The sequence below is a fragment of the Lonchura striata genome, chromosome 4A (genome assembly GCF_050655825.1).
Source record: "Lonchura striata isolate lonStrDom1 chromosome 4A, ASM5065582v1, whole genome shotgun sequence".
Taxonomy (NCBI): domain Eukaryota; kingdom Metazoa; phylum Chordata; class Aves; order Passeriformes; family Estrildidae; genus Lonchura; species Lonchura striata.
Window position 1 is genome coordinate 19,503,677 of NC_140742.1, and position 12,930 is coordinate 19,516,606.

At 43.6% G+C, this 12,930-nt stretch overlaps 1 protein-coding gene across 5 annotated transcripts in view; it reads left to right on the forward strand.

The window, feature by feature from the left end:
• The first annotated feature begins 1,128 nt into the window (after positions 1-1,128).
• HTR2C (5-hydroxytryptamine receptor 2C) overlaps positions 1,129-12,930 on the forward strand; it is a 248,622-nt gene continuing 236,820 nt past the window's right edge. For 4 of the 5 annotated variants that reach the window (XM_031504840.3, XM_031504838.3, XM_031504839.3 and 1 more), the window contains exon 1: positions 1,157-2,112. The gene's annotated coding sequence lies outside the window, so the exon portion shown is untranslated. Of the gene's footprint in view, positions 2,113-12,930 lie in introns of all 5 variants that reach the window. The other variant, XM_031504841.3, reaches the window with a different exon arrangement.

Sequence of the window (12,930 nt, forward strand, 5' to 3'; positions counted from 1 at the left end):
GGGATCACGATTTACTAGCCACTACAGGAAAGAAAGTATTTGTTTTGCTGTGATGCATTCTTGTATCAGTGGCAAGTATTTGCTGGTTTTATGTTAAGGGTGCCTTCCCTTTCAGACTATTTTTCAGGAATGAAGTTACAGGATGCTTAACTTACTTTTCAACATAGTAATTTATTTTGGCTTTGTGTGCTCAGGCTAAAATATCCACACTGCTAACAGCTTCGGTCTCAGTGATGGAGGCAGGTATTGATCAGGTTAATTTTGGTGTCTCCATGGCCTTGGAGAATCAAAGGTGCTAACGGGTTGCTGTGTGATGCAAAGCAGATCAACAAGGTTCAGGGCTTCACACTAGTTTGTCCTGCTCAGAAAAACATGTTATCTATGGCAACAACGGCTACTGAGAAAAAAGTGGAGATTTTTTAATAGGGTAAATCACCCATTTTGAAGACTTCTGAGTTTCAGATGCCAGCTGTTGGGGGGTGGGGGCATAGGAGGGAAAAGGCTGATGTGGGCTGGACTTACTGGCATTGTTATTGTTGTATCTGTGCTATGACGTGATGAAAGACAAACCAGAGTATTCCAAGGCACTCAGAAGAGGGGATGAGAAGAAAAGAGAGTATGTGGCATTCAGCTGGTGCAGAGCCTGCTGCCCCAGCCCTGGGGCAGGAGGGAGGTGGCTATGGCCCCAGATGCTACAGCCAGTCTAAGACCTGCTGAACTCATCACAGCTTGAGGATATATGACACATTGGGTTTCAGTGCCTCAGCTTCTGGCTGTGTAAAACCAAGGTGCAAAGCTGCACCTGCTGGGGCCAGTGTCCACAGTGGGAGCAACTTGATTCTCCTACCAAGACCAGAGAGGGACACCATGCTCCTAGGGGGTACCAGACCCTCCTTGCCTGCTGGAGACAATCCCATGTGGGATTCCGGGGGCAGTGGCCAGTATGCCCCATGCCAGGCTGGGATGATGGTGGAGCTGCCAGTGACAGGGGTGAGCAGTCGGGCTGGGTGACAGGGGCTTGGTTGGGCTCCCGGCACAGCGGTGAAGGTGTGCCAGGCCTCCCTCCCAGCCCCTGATGGAGGCACTCGTGCTGGCCGCCCCTTCACTTCCTGACTCCCGGGGTGCTCTCCTTCCCCACACCCGGACAGGGCTCCTGCCTGGGCATATTGGCCGCCTGCAGATGAGCGAGACGCCGGGACCGAAGCTGCGGGCGTTTGCATAGTCAACAGGCACATGCGAGCAATGTGCCTTTAAGACTAGCAGGAGAGCAGTAGTATCTCCCTCCCTCCTGTTAATTGTAGCATGTTTTCAGCCATGCTTCCCAGTCACATTCGCAGGCTGTGAGAGGGAGCAGCGCTGCCGCTCGCCGAGCGGGTGCCCGCGGGTGCCGAGTGCCGCCCGAGCAGCGCTGCGCCCGCGGGCGATGGGGCAGCGCCCGGCACCGCAGAGCCCCGTGCCCCGAGCCCGGCCTGCCTGACTCTGGGTCACTCGTGCTCGTCTCGTGTCCCTCAGCTCCTCGCCCCCGGGCCGTGGCCTCCAGCCGCGGGGTCAGACCTCTGGCCGCCCCACCCTGGCCGGGGCTCCTGCGTGAGCCGCGAGCGGTGCTCCGCTGGAGCCTGGGCATCTGCAGCGGGTGATGCAGTGGGAGCCGTGTGGTGCCTGGCCGGGGATGCTGTGGGAATGCTTGGCTCTCTGAGCACAAAGTGACTGCAACTAGCACGAGCCTGGGACTACTTCTCAGAAGATGCCCTGCGTGTCTCCAGTCATTCCTCTCCGGCCTCACCGCAGAATATTTGGAGTTGCTAGCTTTCTTCTGCCGAGGGGGGACAAAGGCAGAGGCCTCCAGAGGGTTAAGAGCATCTGCTTTTACGCCAAGTGTTTGAGCAGGAAATAATCTGCAGAGATACATGTGCAGCAATTCAACTGCTGCTGCTCTCTCAGGCTGCTGCTGCAGTTCGGTGTGTGAGAGGAGCCGTGCTGCTCACAGAAGATGCTTTCTTGGTGTGCCCGAATCTCCAGGCATGGCAGCAGAGCCCCGGCTGTCTGAGCTGGGGTAAATGTCTCCATCCAAGAGGAATTATGTTGACTTGCTGTCTCTGTCGGCTCACGGAGGTAGGTGCTGTTGCCTGTGCAATATGCCATGATCTATTGCGAGGGGATACAGTCCTCTTCGCAGTCTGGGATATAAAATTTTTAAAAATTTTCCATGGGAACAGGGCTTAATTTGCAATCTATAACGCCAGACAGAAAATGTATGTGATTTCTTTGTGTGCACCAGGGAGGAGAGGGCAAAGGATACCTGAATGATACCTTTTCTGATTGGCAATAAAGTTGTTGCACGTAATTTAAACAAACTACCCTCTGTTTCAGCGAAATGTACCTGGGAGCTTTTACTTCTTCCTCCTATATGACCTTTCGGTGAGGTTGGCTGCAGTATGCTGGGTTATACTTTGGTTCAGAAACTGGGACACAGTGCACTCTACAGGTCCCTTCATTCTGCTCCTGTGGACATGGGGAGGACAGAGGGCACCCACACAGAGAGGGAAAATGCTGCTGACAGGAAGCTGGTGTTTTTTTGAGGAGTGAAATTACACTAAGAGGAAGAAAAAAGGTGATCTTCCCTGTGGAAGAGGGAATGTTGAAGTCCTTAAAGGTTGATCTTGATGTTCGGAAGTAGAGAAGGAAATTTGTTCTAGAAGCAGCAGTGTATGAGTCTGGGATTTATGTTTTGCTTTCCCAGCCCTGTGAAGAGGAATTTTGTTCAACTCTAACTACTTTACCACCCAGAATCTTTGCTTGAGGATTTTTTGCACCAGTAACTGGGAGAATAAAAATCTGTCAGTGCCATCAAATTTACTTAGGCTTGTTTTGAAAGTTGCCTTCTTGAGAAATCCCTAACAAAATCAACAGCAGCTGATACTGTTACCTTCTCACCACCAAGGCATGCTCTTTTTGGTTTGTCTTGAGATCTCCAGTGTGAGTTTTATTCTGTAAAGATTAAGCTGAAATGAAAGTTTCCATTTTTCTGGAAAAGCAGAGCGTTGGGCATTGGATACCTCTTTGATTTTGTTGGCCTGGTTGACCCACATATGTAGGTTTGCCTGTTGGCTCCTGAGTGCAGACCCTGACAAGGAAGCCTGGCTGTGCAGAAGAGGAAGGTGCTGCCTGGATTATGCACCTGCATCACGTGTAGAGTGGTTTGTGTTTGTTTCTGGCATTGCAGAGCTATTGATACAGCACAGCCAACAGTCCCATTGCTGTGTAACAGTTTCAGAAGTGTTTCTGTGGCACCTTGGCAGAACAAATGTGTCATTCATGACTGCACTCTTCAGGAAAAAGAGCAGCACTGTCATCTGCACTGTAAATCACTTCAGTCACTTTTGTTTTCTTTGCTCAGGTAGCAACACATTCTTAACCAGAACGTGTTGCTACCTGAGCATTTTTGTCAGAGCATTTGTAATTGCCGCCTCAGTTTCCCCAGGGCTGCTGTGCTGTGTATCTCATAAGGAAGTCTGGAGTAGAATTCCGCCCCCTCCTTTTTTTTTTTTTTTTTTTTTTTTTTTTTTTTTTTTCTTTTTTTTTCCTTTCTGTAATTCAGGCCCAAATGCAGTCAAGAACTTTATCCCTTGTCTTTTTGCCAGAATGGGACACTTGTATGTCCTATGCTGGGTTGGAGGTGCAGAAGCAAGTCTGCTGGATTTGTTGTTGTGCATGAATCAAGAAGCCACACTCCCTGCCAGGCTGTGATGATACCTGGGAAGCAGATGCTCTCTGTTCTGAGAAAGAGGATCCCTTCTTAGCCACACACTAGGTACTCCATAGCAACTCTTATTTCTCCAAAGCGGAGAAAAATCTTCTGGCTTTCCTCAGAGTAGTGAAAACACAAATGTATGAACCTTCAGTGAAATCTCACCAGAACTGGTATAAGGTCATCTGAATGACTTCTTTTTAGAACAGCACTTATTAAAATGTGGTGGGCATTAAGTAACACCGTTGTCTGTGCAGGAAACATTTGAAAAGAATATGTATTAGTCATCCCATTTACTGCTGTTTGCACACAGACAGAATGGTGATTAGAACTGGCTGAATCAAAGCAAAATGGTTCTTAAACAAGATTTCAAGAATTGGATTGGGCACTTGCTGGCCAGCAACTATTTTGGTCATCTTTGTGCATCTATTCCAGCAAGTGTCTTTTCAAAAGGTTGTTCTAGAAGAACATCAAAATCTTGGGGTGTATTTCCATGTGCTATGCTCTGAAGAAGTGGATGGGAATATCTTCCCTACAGCCTTACTTGCATCTGCTCAGGAAAAAAAAAAACCAATGTATTTGAACCACTGCTCATTTCTGAGCAGCCTTTCTGCTCAGCACTGAAGTTGCTATTAAACTTTAACTATGTGGAAGTTGAGAGTTAATAATGGTAATTTTTAAAACTTAAGTTTATTAAATCTGGACTGGCAAGCATTTTGTGTCACACACTGTTCTGATCACCTTCCCCTGCCTGGCAGTCACATTCTGCCCACCCTAGAGACAGAGGGCAGAGACTCCCCCTGTGCCCCTCTGCAACAAGGGGCTAAATTTGATGTTCTTGTGGGCCCAATGCTCACCTGGCAGCAGAGATGCTGGGATCTCTGCAGGTTTGCCCTTTTGGAGAAAATGCCTGCCCTTATCGACTAGGTCCTGTGCCTGCCCAGCCATGCTGGAATAGATGGGGAGTCATGTGCTGCTTATCAGTCACAGGAGGTGAGGAGATGTGTAACAGACGGGCCAAGGAAACAGCTGTTTGCTAGGGAGTGATTCCCCTCATTTCTCTAGGCATTTAAACAAAGGCCTGTCTTTAGGTACCTACACTCTTTCAGCAACCATTACATTTTTATGGTTTGTATGCTGCTTGTAAACCAGCTACAGGTGAGTAAAGCCTGTGGTCCAGAAATTGTTGAGTTGGAGATAAAACTGTTCCTTTCTGAGAGTGCCTGGAGTGTCTTGAAGAGACTGCATTTGAATTCCATATGGTTTTGTACCACTTATAAAATGCATTCATAGTAGGTGGTGGTATCAGTCTCCTCTTAGAGAATGCAGATATTTATATTATGCAAAAGGTTTTCTCACTTTGCTAGATTCAGATGATTGGAGATACCATTCTTGTTAGGTAAAAAACTGAGTCTGACTTTAGAGGTGAATTCAAAGAGCAATTTCTATTTAATATATATAGCAACAAATAGGAACAAAGCTGCTTAAGGAGTACTTTAATGATGAATCATTATATTGCTCTCACCAGTCTGAAAGGCAATAACAGCAAAAATGGAGTGCTAGGATGGAGTTGCTGAGAAAATGTACAGAAAGGGATATGTGTTGTTGAGTGGGTTTTACAACACATCAAAGGAATGTTTTGAGGTGCAAAATTATCAAGTGTCTTTCCACCCCAAAGATGAGGCAGCTGCTATCTATTGTTTATTGTTCCAGAAGCTCATTTTCTTTGGTTGTGACTAACCACATTTAATAGTTTATTGCTTTTTAAAAAAAATCCTGATTCCCTCCACCCCCGGATCAGGACAGATGCTGTCATAATGCTTCTTCAATGCTATAATTTTTATTACCAATCCTAATTAAATGCTCTAACTTCTAAAAATCAGATTAATTTGAACCGTCAGCCCAGTGTAAATGCTGCTATCATCAGAGATCATAAAATGTTCAAGGCACCATAATTCTTCTACATAGCTGCAGTGGCAAGCGTCCAAGGATATGACTACCTTTGTTCAGCTGACATGGACTGAAATGTGAGCACTTCTGAGCAGTGCAGCATGAATAGAAATGATACATTCCTCAGCTGTTGAATTGCACATTTTAGCCATAAGTCAACAAACATTAGAGAAATGGCATCACCCCCCCCCCCCCCAATCACTATAATACTCCTCCCATGCTATAAATATTGTATGAATTCTGCACAATTGATAAAGGGGAAAATAGAGGTGGGAGGTTGTTGCACAGCAAAGCCGCACTTCAGTGGTGAGCCAGGACATGATACAAATCAGCCCACTGCCAACCAAGATTTTTTCATCCTTGGGCCACAGTCCATGAATTCAAGTTGCACAGTAACTGCTTCAGCTAATTTGCTCCACAGCCAGGACACACTCTGATCATCACTTTGGTTTTCTGGACAGCAGTACACATTCTGGTTCCTTTATGACCAATTTCTGTATTTTGACTTTTTTTTTCTCCTCCACAGGTATTGGGTAACAAGTAATAAATTCTGATTCCAGCTCAAGCAGTAGCAAAGTTGGTCTTCCTGCTCTGTCCCAGGTTTATTTGTTAGATGTGACAATATGGAAGATCTCACTGGTCATTACAGATATAATTACCTGGCTCTGACAGGCAGAATCTGACACTGCAGGCATTGGTGTTGAAGCTTCATGTTTAGATTTTCTTTGCAGCAGAGAAAAAAAGCACTCTGAGGGGACCATTACCCATGTCTACAGCAAGATGAGATGAATTGCAGGCTAGAAAAGCCCAGTCCTCTCGAGTCCCATGGGTGGAGCATGTGTGACTGACTCAGGGCTGGGAGTGGGGGTGGTGGCAGCAGCACCAGGTGAAATGAGCCCCAGCACAACAGCAGCTGGTCTCAGTCCACATTCAGCAAACTACCAGCCCCACCTGGGCTGCTCCAGGCATCTTTGAAGGGTTTAGTGGAGGATTTGACCCTGCAGGTTTAACTGTACCTTGCTGAATTGAGTGATTTTGTCAGTCCCTGTGATGGAGTGGGGCTATGAAGTGTATGCTGCTGTTTGGTCCTGAGCATCCCAAGAGCAGGTGCTGTTATAATTCTCCTCGCTGGGAGTAAATATTGCTACTTGGGTCTATAAACCATCTCTTTGATTGGGACTGCTGGTCATGCTTCCCCTTCCTGTTCAATAGCAGTTTTATCTACCAGACTTGTATGTTCCAGGCTTTACGGTGAAACCAAGAATTTTATGTTTGAGGTTTACCCAGCAGGCTTGTTTCAGACAAAATGTGGAATTTTGAGTGTGTTTTCATGCCAAGAATTGCAGAATTTGAACACAATTTTTCTTTTTCAGTATATGCGACATTCAGGAAGGTCTGGGCAGACATATATGATTTTAGAACAGTTATTGCTCGCAAAGGAAAAAAATAATAAAATGCTGAAGCATATTAATTATCCACACTTTAATATATATAGTGGTTTGCACACAGTTATTATGGACACTGTTATTTGGAAGACTGTAATATTAATGTTTCTAATGGGGGCTATTGTTCATCTACTGAAACTCTTACATTTATGGATCAAATTTAATATATGATCCCTTTGAAAAAGCCTGTTTTTTTATATTTTGTGGTACCCAGTGCTATGTACTCAGCTTACAACAGTAAAATAGCTGAATGCTGGAATAAATGTCCCAAACAGCTCTCTTGTCTTGATAACTGCTTTTAAATGTTAATAATCTCATTGTCTATTTTCTAAACCTGTGTGCAAATAGAAAACCTCATGTAAGTAGGTCTGAGCACTGTAGTGTGAATATAGCAAATATTCTCTAGCAGTCCTCAGTTCTGCAATGCATGCGTGATCCTTGGAATCGTCCTGATGACACAGGCTATAGAAAATTTCACCCAGCAACTTCTCCCTGCCTTTCAGAAGAATATTTAGGTTTATTTAAAGAGTGCAGATAATTGGATCTCAAAGGTATCCTCAGGGTAGTTGTTTTGATGAGTAATTATTTCTGGTGATTTATAAATAATAAATCAAATCTGTTTATTTTCTTGTTCCATAAGTTGAATCGTCTTTGTCCTTTGTCTGCTTAATTAAGGAGCCTGCTGGTAATGCAAATAATTTCCTATGATGTGGACAAATCATTATTCAGCCTTCTTTTTGCTAAAGAGATCATGTAATTTAAACCCTTTCCACACAATCTGTTTTCAGGCACTTAAATTCTATACATTTCTCTGTGTTTTTCAGTATCTTTTTGAGCCGTGGACATTAGAGATGGTTTCTCTGGGACAGCAGAATGCCAGATTTTACTAATATTCTTACTAGCACCATACACAAAAACAATATGACATTTCTAAACTTGCTTCTCTTCAAACATCTGAAAGTGTCATTAGATCTTGTAGCTCCAACATGGCCCTGGGACCTTGTGTTCCATTATCTGCTCTGACTCCCATATATATTTTCAATTCTCCAACTTTCAGTGTAACAGTTCCCCCTTCTGTAAGAGGAGTTGATTCTTCCCCACTGAATTCTTTGATCCTAGACAAGTAGACTTGTGTTTTGCTCATTTACAGTGTCTGATCTCTGATAGGGCTGGGCACATGGAGAGGACTGAGTTGTTTGACTGTGCTTGTCTAAGTTTGGCAATATTTATCACTTAAGCCAGTTGAGTTGCATTGGGCTGTGCAAGTTGTCTCTGTAGGCCAGTTAAAAAGCATTTCCATTCACTAATGGTTCCTCATTAAAATTACATCTCATCAATTATCGGTGATTTTAAAGTGTGCTGTAGTAATTTCAGGTAATGATATTCTTAACAGTCAGTGTGTAGTGTGTCACTGAGCTGTTTGCAAAAAACAAGTTTGCAGTGCCGGCACAGCTGCTTGTCCTCCCTCCCTCTTTTATTAAGTAGATTAAAAATTTCAGGATTATTCAAAAGGCTGATTGAGGTTCCCATCACATGCAGACGCAATGATTTCTGTTGCTTGCAGGTTCAGCCTCCTGATGGTCACTGGGTGATGTTTTCCATGAGAGACCGAATAGGTTGCTGTTGAGGTATTCATGAAATCCATGAAAAAGATAAAGCAAATTACAAAATTGGTTTTTAAGCACTCTTGTTTCGCCATGCTTTTCATTGGTTCTAAGGTTTCTGCTGGTGTTTTTTATTTTTTTCTTTAGGATTTCAGTCTAGCAATTGCTCTGTGATTCTGGTTTGGGTCTCATGTCCAGGTGACCACTTACAATTGCTGGACTAATACTTGGCCCATCCAGAATGCTCCTGTCCACCTCCTTGCCTCATCTGTGTCTTTTTCGTAGCTTGATCATCTTTTTCCATTGTTCTGCCCTTGAGGTATTTCTGTTCTAGCAGGAATACATAGTAAAATCTTTCCTCTAACAATCACTGGGGTGTTCTTTTCTATTTCCTATCCCCACAGTGCTTACCCTGGTATTTATTATTTATTTAGCACCCCTTGACCTCATCTCTGAGACTCTCTGATTCCACCTTGATTATTTCTTCCTCTCTTTTTGCCACCTTCATTTTTTTCCACTGTTTTTTCTTGAGCAGTACATTTCTTTCCTTGACACTAACAATTACTGACAGTCTGGTATCCTGTCTCCAACAGTGGCAAATAGCAGATGCTTAGAGAATAATGTAAAAATCAGGGTGAGAATATAATAATCGTAATATATCCTGGCAGCAGTGATCACCATCACATCTGTCTGGCTGGTGTGAATGTGTTAAGCACAGCCCAGTGGGGGCTATGTGGGTGAGGAAAGGACAAATTTACAAGATGGCAAATTTTTGTGTGTAACTGCCTCTTTCCAAAAGTGCTGGCCTTTCCTCGTGCCATTGCTTTGCTCAGCTTAGCATAAACAGCCACACACTTGTTTCTGAGCCAGTCCTGAGATTTATTCACAGGACTCCTTGTACCTGATCAAGTAGGAGCTTGTGTTCTCTCCCTTCTGTTTCCTTGAGATGGCTGCAGTGTGGCAAGATGAAGGGAAAAGTCCTTGAGTTTGGTTATGAGCTCTGATACGATTGTGCTGCTTGACAGATTCCTGTGGTGTCCAAGCTCTGACTGGTTGCAATAAAATCTGCTAAGTGTGATGCTGAAAATCTATGAACAAAGCAGTAGGAGAAGTTATGTGGAATGTTTGGGGGGCTTTTCTCTCTGCATCTTCATGGTTGCTTTGAGGTTCACTCTATTTACAGATTGTTTTCTCCAGTATTCCTTCAAATCTGAAACAAGGTCTGAACTGTGTGAAGGAGGTAGAAAAATGCACTTCAATTTTATAAATGCTAGGTTTGAAGTTGCATTTAAAATACCTCTGTTTGTGTGTAGAATATGTTATTCAGGGTACTGTGTAGCTAAATAAGATGAGTGATGCTGCAGGTGTTAGACCTTTAGCTCCTAGTCCTTCATCTGATGCTTCCTCTGTTACTATCACTGCTCCACAATACCACTTCAATTTATGAAGAAGGTAAAGAAGCCTCTGCTTTAAAACCTCTATCTTGCTTTATATGTATTACTATATTCTAAAACCTTAAACTCCAAGTTTTTTACCATGTGATATTATACACTTTTAATCAAACTACACACCCATAATCCTAGTTCTATAATTCAGTTTTGGAAGCTTTGTCCATGGCTTCAGGTCAAATGTAGTGTTCGCTTGGGGATCAGTGTCTGTCAGCACAGAAAGTCTAAAATTCTCAGCAACCAGGGTTCCAACACTCCAGCATGCAACACCATAGTTTGATTTATCCTCACTGATGGCCAGCTGGACTGATAGAATTATTTTCAGAGTATTATTTTCTTCACAAATTTTCTTTTCTGTTTTTTACTTTGTACATTATCCACACAAATTTTTGAGTCCTTGGAACTACTTTAGGATGACATGTGAAGGACCAAAGGGAAGACAGGAGCACTTTGTTGACATGACTGATCATCAACGCCCAGCTCTTCACTGTTTGACCTCACCAGTAAGGAAAAGGGCTCTTCTGTTTATAGAGGTGAGTCCATAAATGCCTACAGCTCTAACTGCTCCAATGCTTGCCATTGATTGTTGGATAAGACTGGGCATCGTTCTTCCTGCCTCTTTTCTCTCCTCTCCTTGCAGAAGCAGAGGAGTGTCTCCAGTGAGCTGTGCCAAGTGATGCCTGCAGTGGCTGTAAAGGATGTTCAGAACAGGGTGAGGCACGCAGTGGGCCTTTCCCAGACGGAGGTTTCCAACTTTGTGCAAGGTTGTGCGTGCCAGAGCTCAGGAGTGTGTGCATATGCAAATTACCTCATTAGAAATTCGGGGCAGAAAAGCACAGAGCTTCTTTGCTGCCACAGGGAACTGTATGCAGAGACTCAGGGTGGAAATGTGCCTCCTGATACATGTTTTAGTTCTGTATAAATCATTTGTAAGTATGGATCACTATTCATTTAGCTGGTGACACCATTATTTAGGAGTGATACGAAACAGTCACAAAGTAATAAGGACTGCCTGAGAAGAAAATATGTGCTAAAGCTCTTAGGTGTAATGCTAATTTAAATAAAACATGGGCTATGTCGGGGCTGAAGAATATTTCTTCTAGAAATCCTAATAAATATTTAAACCATGCATACTTAAAAGTTTTTTTTATTTCAAAATTAAGCTGCCATGATTATTTAAGAATGTTTTAGACTCCTTTTTAGGATGAGTGAATGAATTCTGTTTTAAAAAGAATGTTTTATTGGTATCTTAGCAGTAAGGACACCTGTGCTCATCTAATGTATGCAAATGCAGCCCAGCAGCCTATACCCCTAAACACGATGGAAAGCACAGAGAAGGACTGCTCATCATGCTGCCAAGTCAAACCATGCTTCAAGTAAGGCTGATGAACAAAGGCGTATTAAGTAGATATTACTTTAATGATTGTTAATGCAGATAGGGTGCATAGAAAAAGAATGTGAGTCCTTGTAAAAGCTGAATAAAAAGAAATATTGCAAAAAGAAATCTCCAAATTCTCCATTAAGCCAAACTATAAATATGCGAAAGGTAATAGACATTTTACCTAGGAGGTGTTTATTGTCCCTACTATTTATTTCTCTGGAGTTTATTCACTGTAGGGGCATGCTGTAACATCCTTTGCTGAATTGATAACTTTGTGCTACTTGCAAAAAAATTTGGTTAAATGGGAGTTATTACTGCCATCTCACAGTGCAGATGCTTTCTAGTTGTGGTGTAAAAATTAGGACAAACAAGTCTTACTGTCTTGAAGTACTCATTTGTAAATATTAAAAGATAGGTGTGCATTTTTTAATGTGAGATTATTAGATTTTGGGTTGGGTCATGGTTATGATAAGAGATCATTATGCTAACAGTAGAGGAACACTCCTGGTGCAGGAAGCTCCTGTGCAGCTGCAGTGAGAGCCGCAGGTTGTGCCCTGGGTGGGGGAGATGGCCAGAGCCCCAGGCAAGGGGCTGGGAACCAGCACTGACACTTCACTTGATGAAGGACATGGGGACTCTGCTGCTGCCTGGGGATGGCCAGGCACTCTGAGACTCTGCAGGAGCTGGTGAACAGCAGCAGGACCCCAGACTAAATGTCACTTTGGGATGGGTGCTTGGTGTGAGGGCACAAAAGCCCAGGGATTCCTTTGTTGGGGTCCCTCCCTGGAGGCACCAGTTCCAGCTGTTATCGTATCCTGCACCATGATTAAATGATTTAAAAGAACCAGATATTTGGGACTCTTTTATGGGACACCTGGGGTCAAGCCAGTGAGGGAAACCTTTATGTGGGGTGTTCAAGGAGACAAACAGGGACCTGGTGATGACTGCAGCTGCCACTGCTAAGGGCCTTTGGTCCTAGCAACGACAGTCTGGGGAGGTGCCAGTGTGACCCCAGAAGTGGTATCTGAATCTGAAGGGTCAGACAGACCCTGACTTCATCAGGCCATGGGAGAGCTTGATGAAGTCCTCAGCCTGAGGAATAGTATTTTTTTTCAAATTGAGATGAAATTCTTTAGTCTGTGGTGAGCCCTGAAAGTAATAGGTACTATTAATTGGAGATTTAAACTTTGTCCCTGTCTGCTGCTGGCTGCAGATTTTGTGATAGTTCACTTTTTTTTTCTCCAATTTGTGTTGTATGGTTTGTGTTGCTTTAGTCTGCCAAAGTAAGCTGGAGAGGTTTGGACTTCAAAGTAATTTTCTGAAGAGCTGCAATGGATAAGGTATGGCTTCCCCC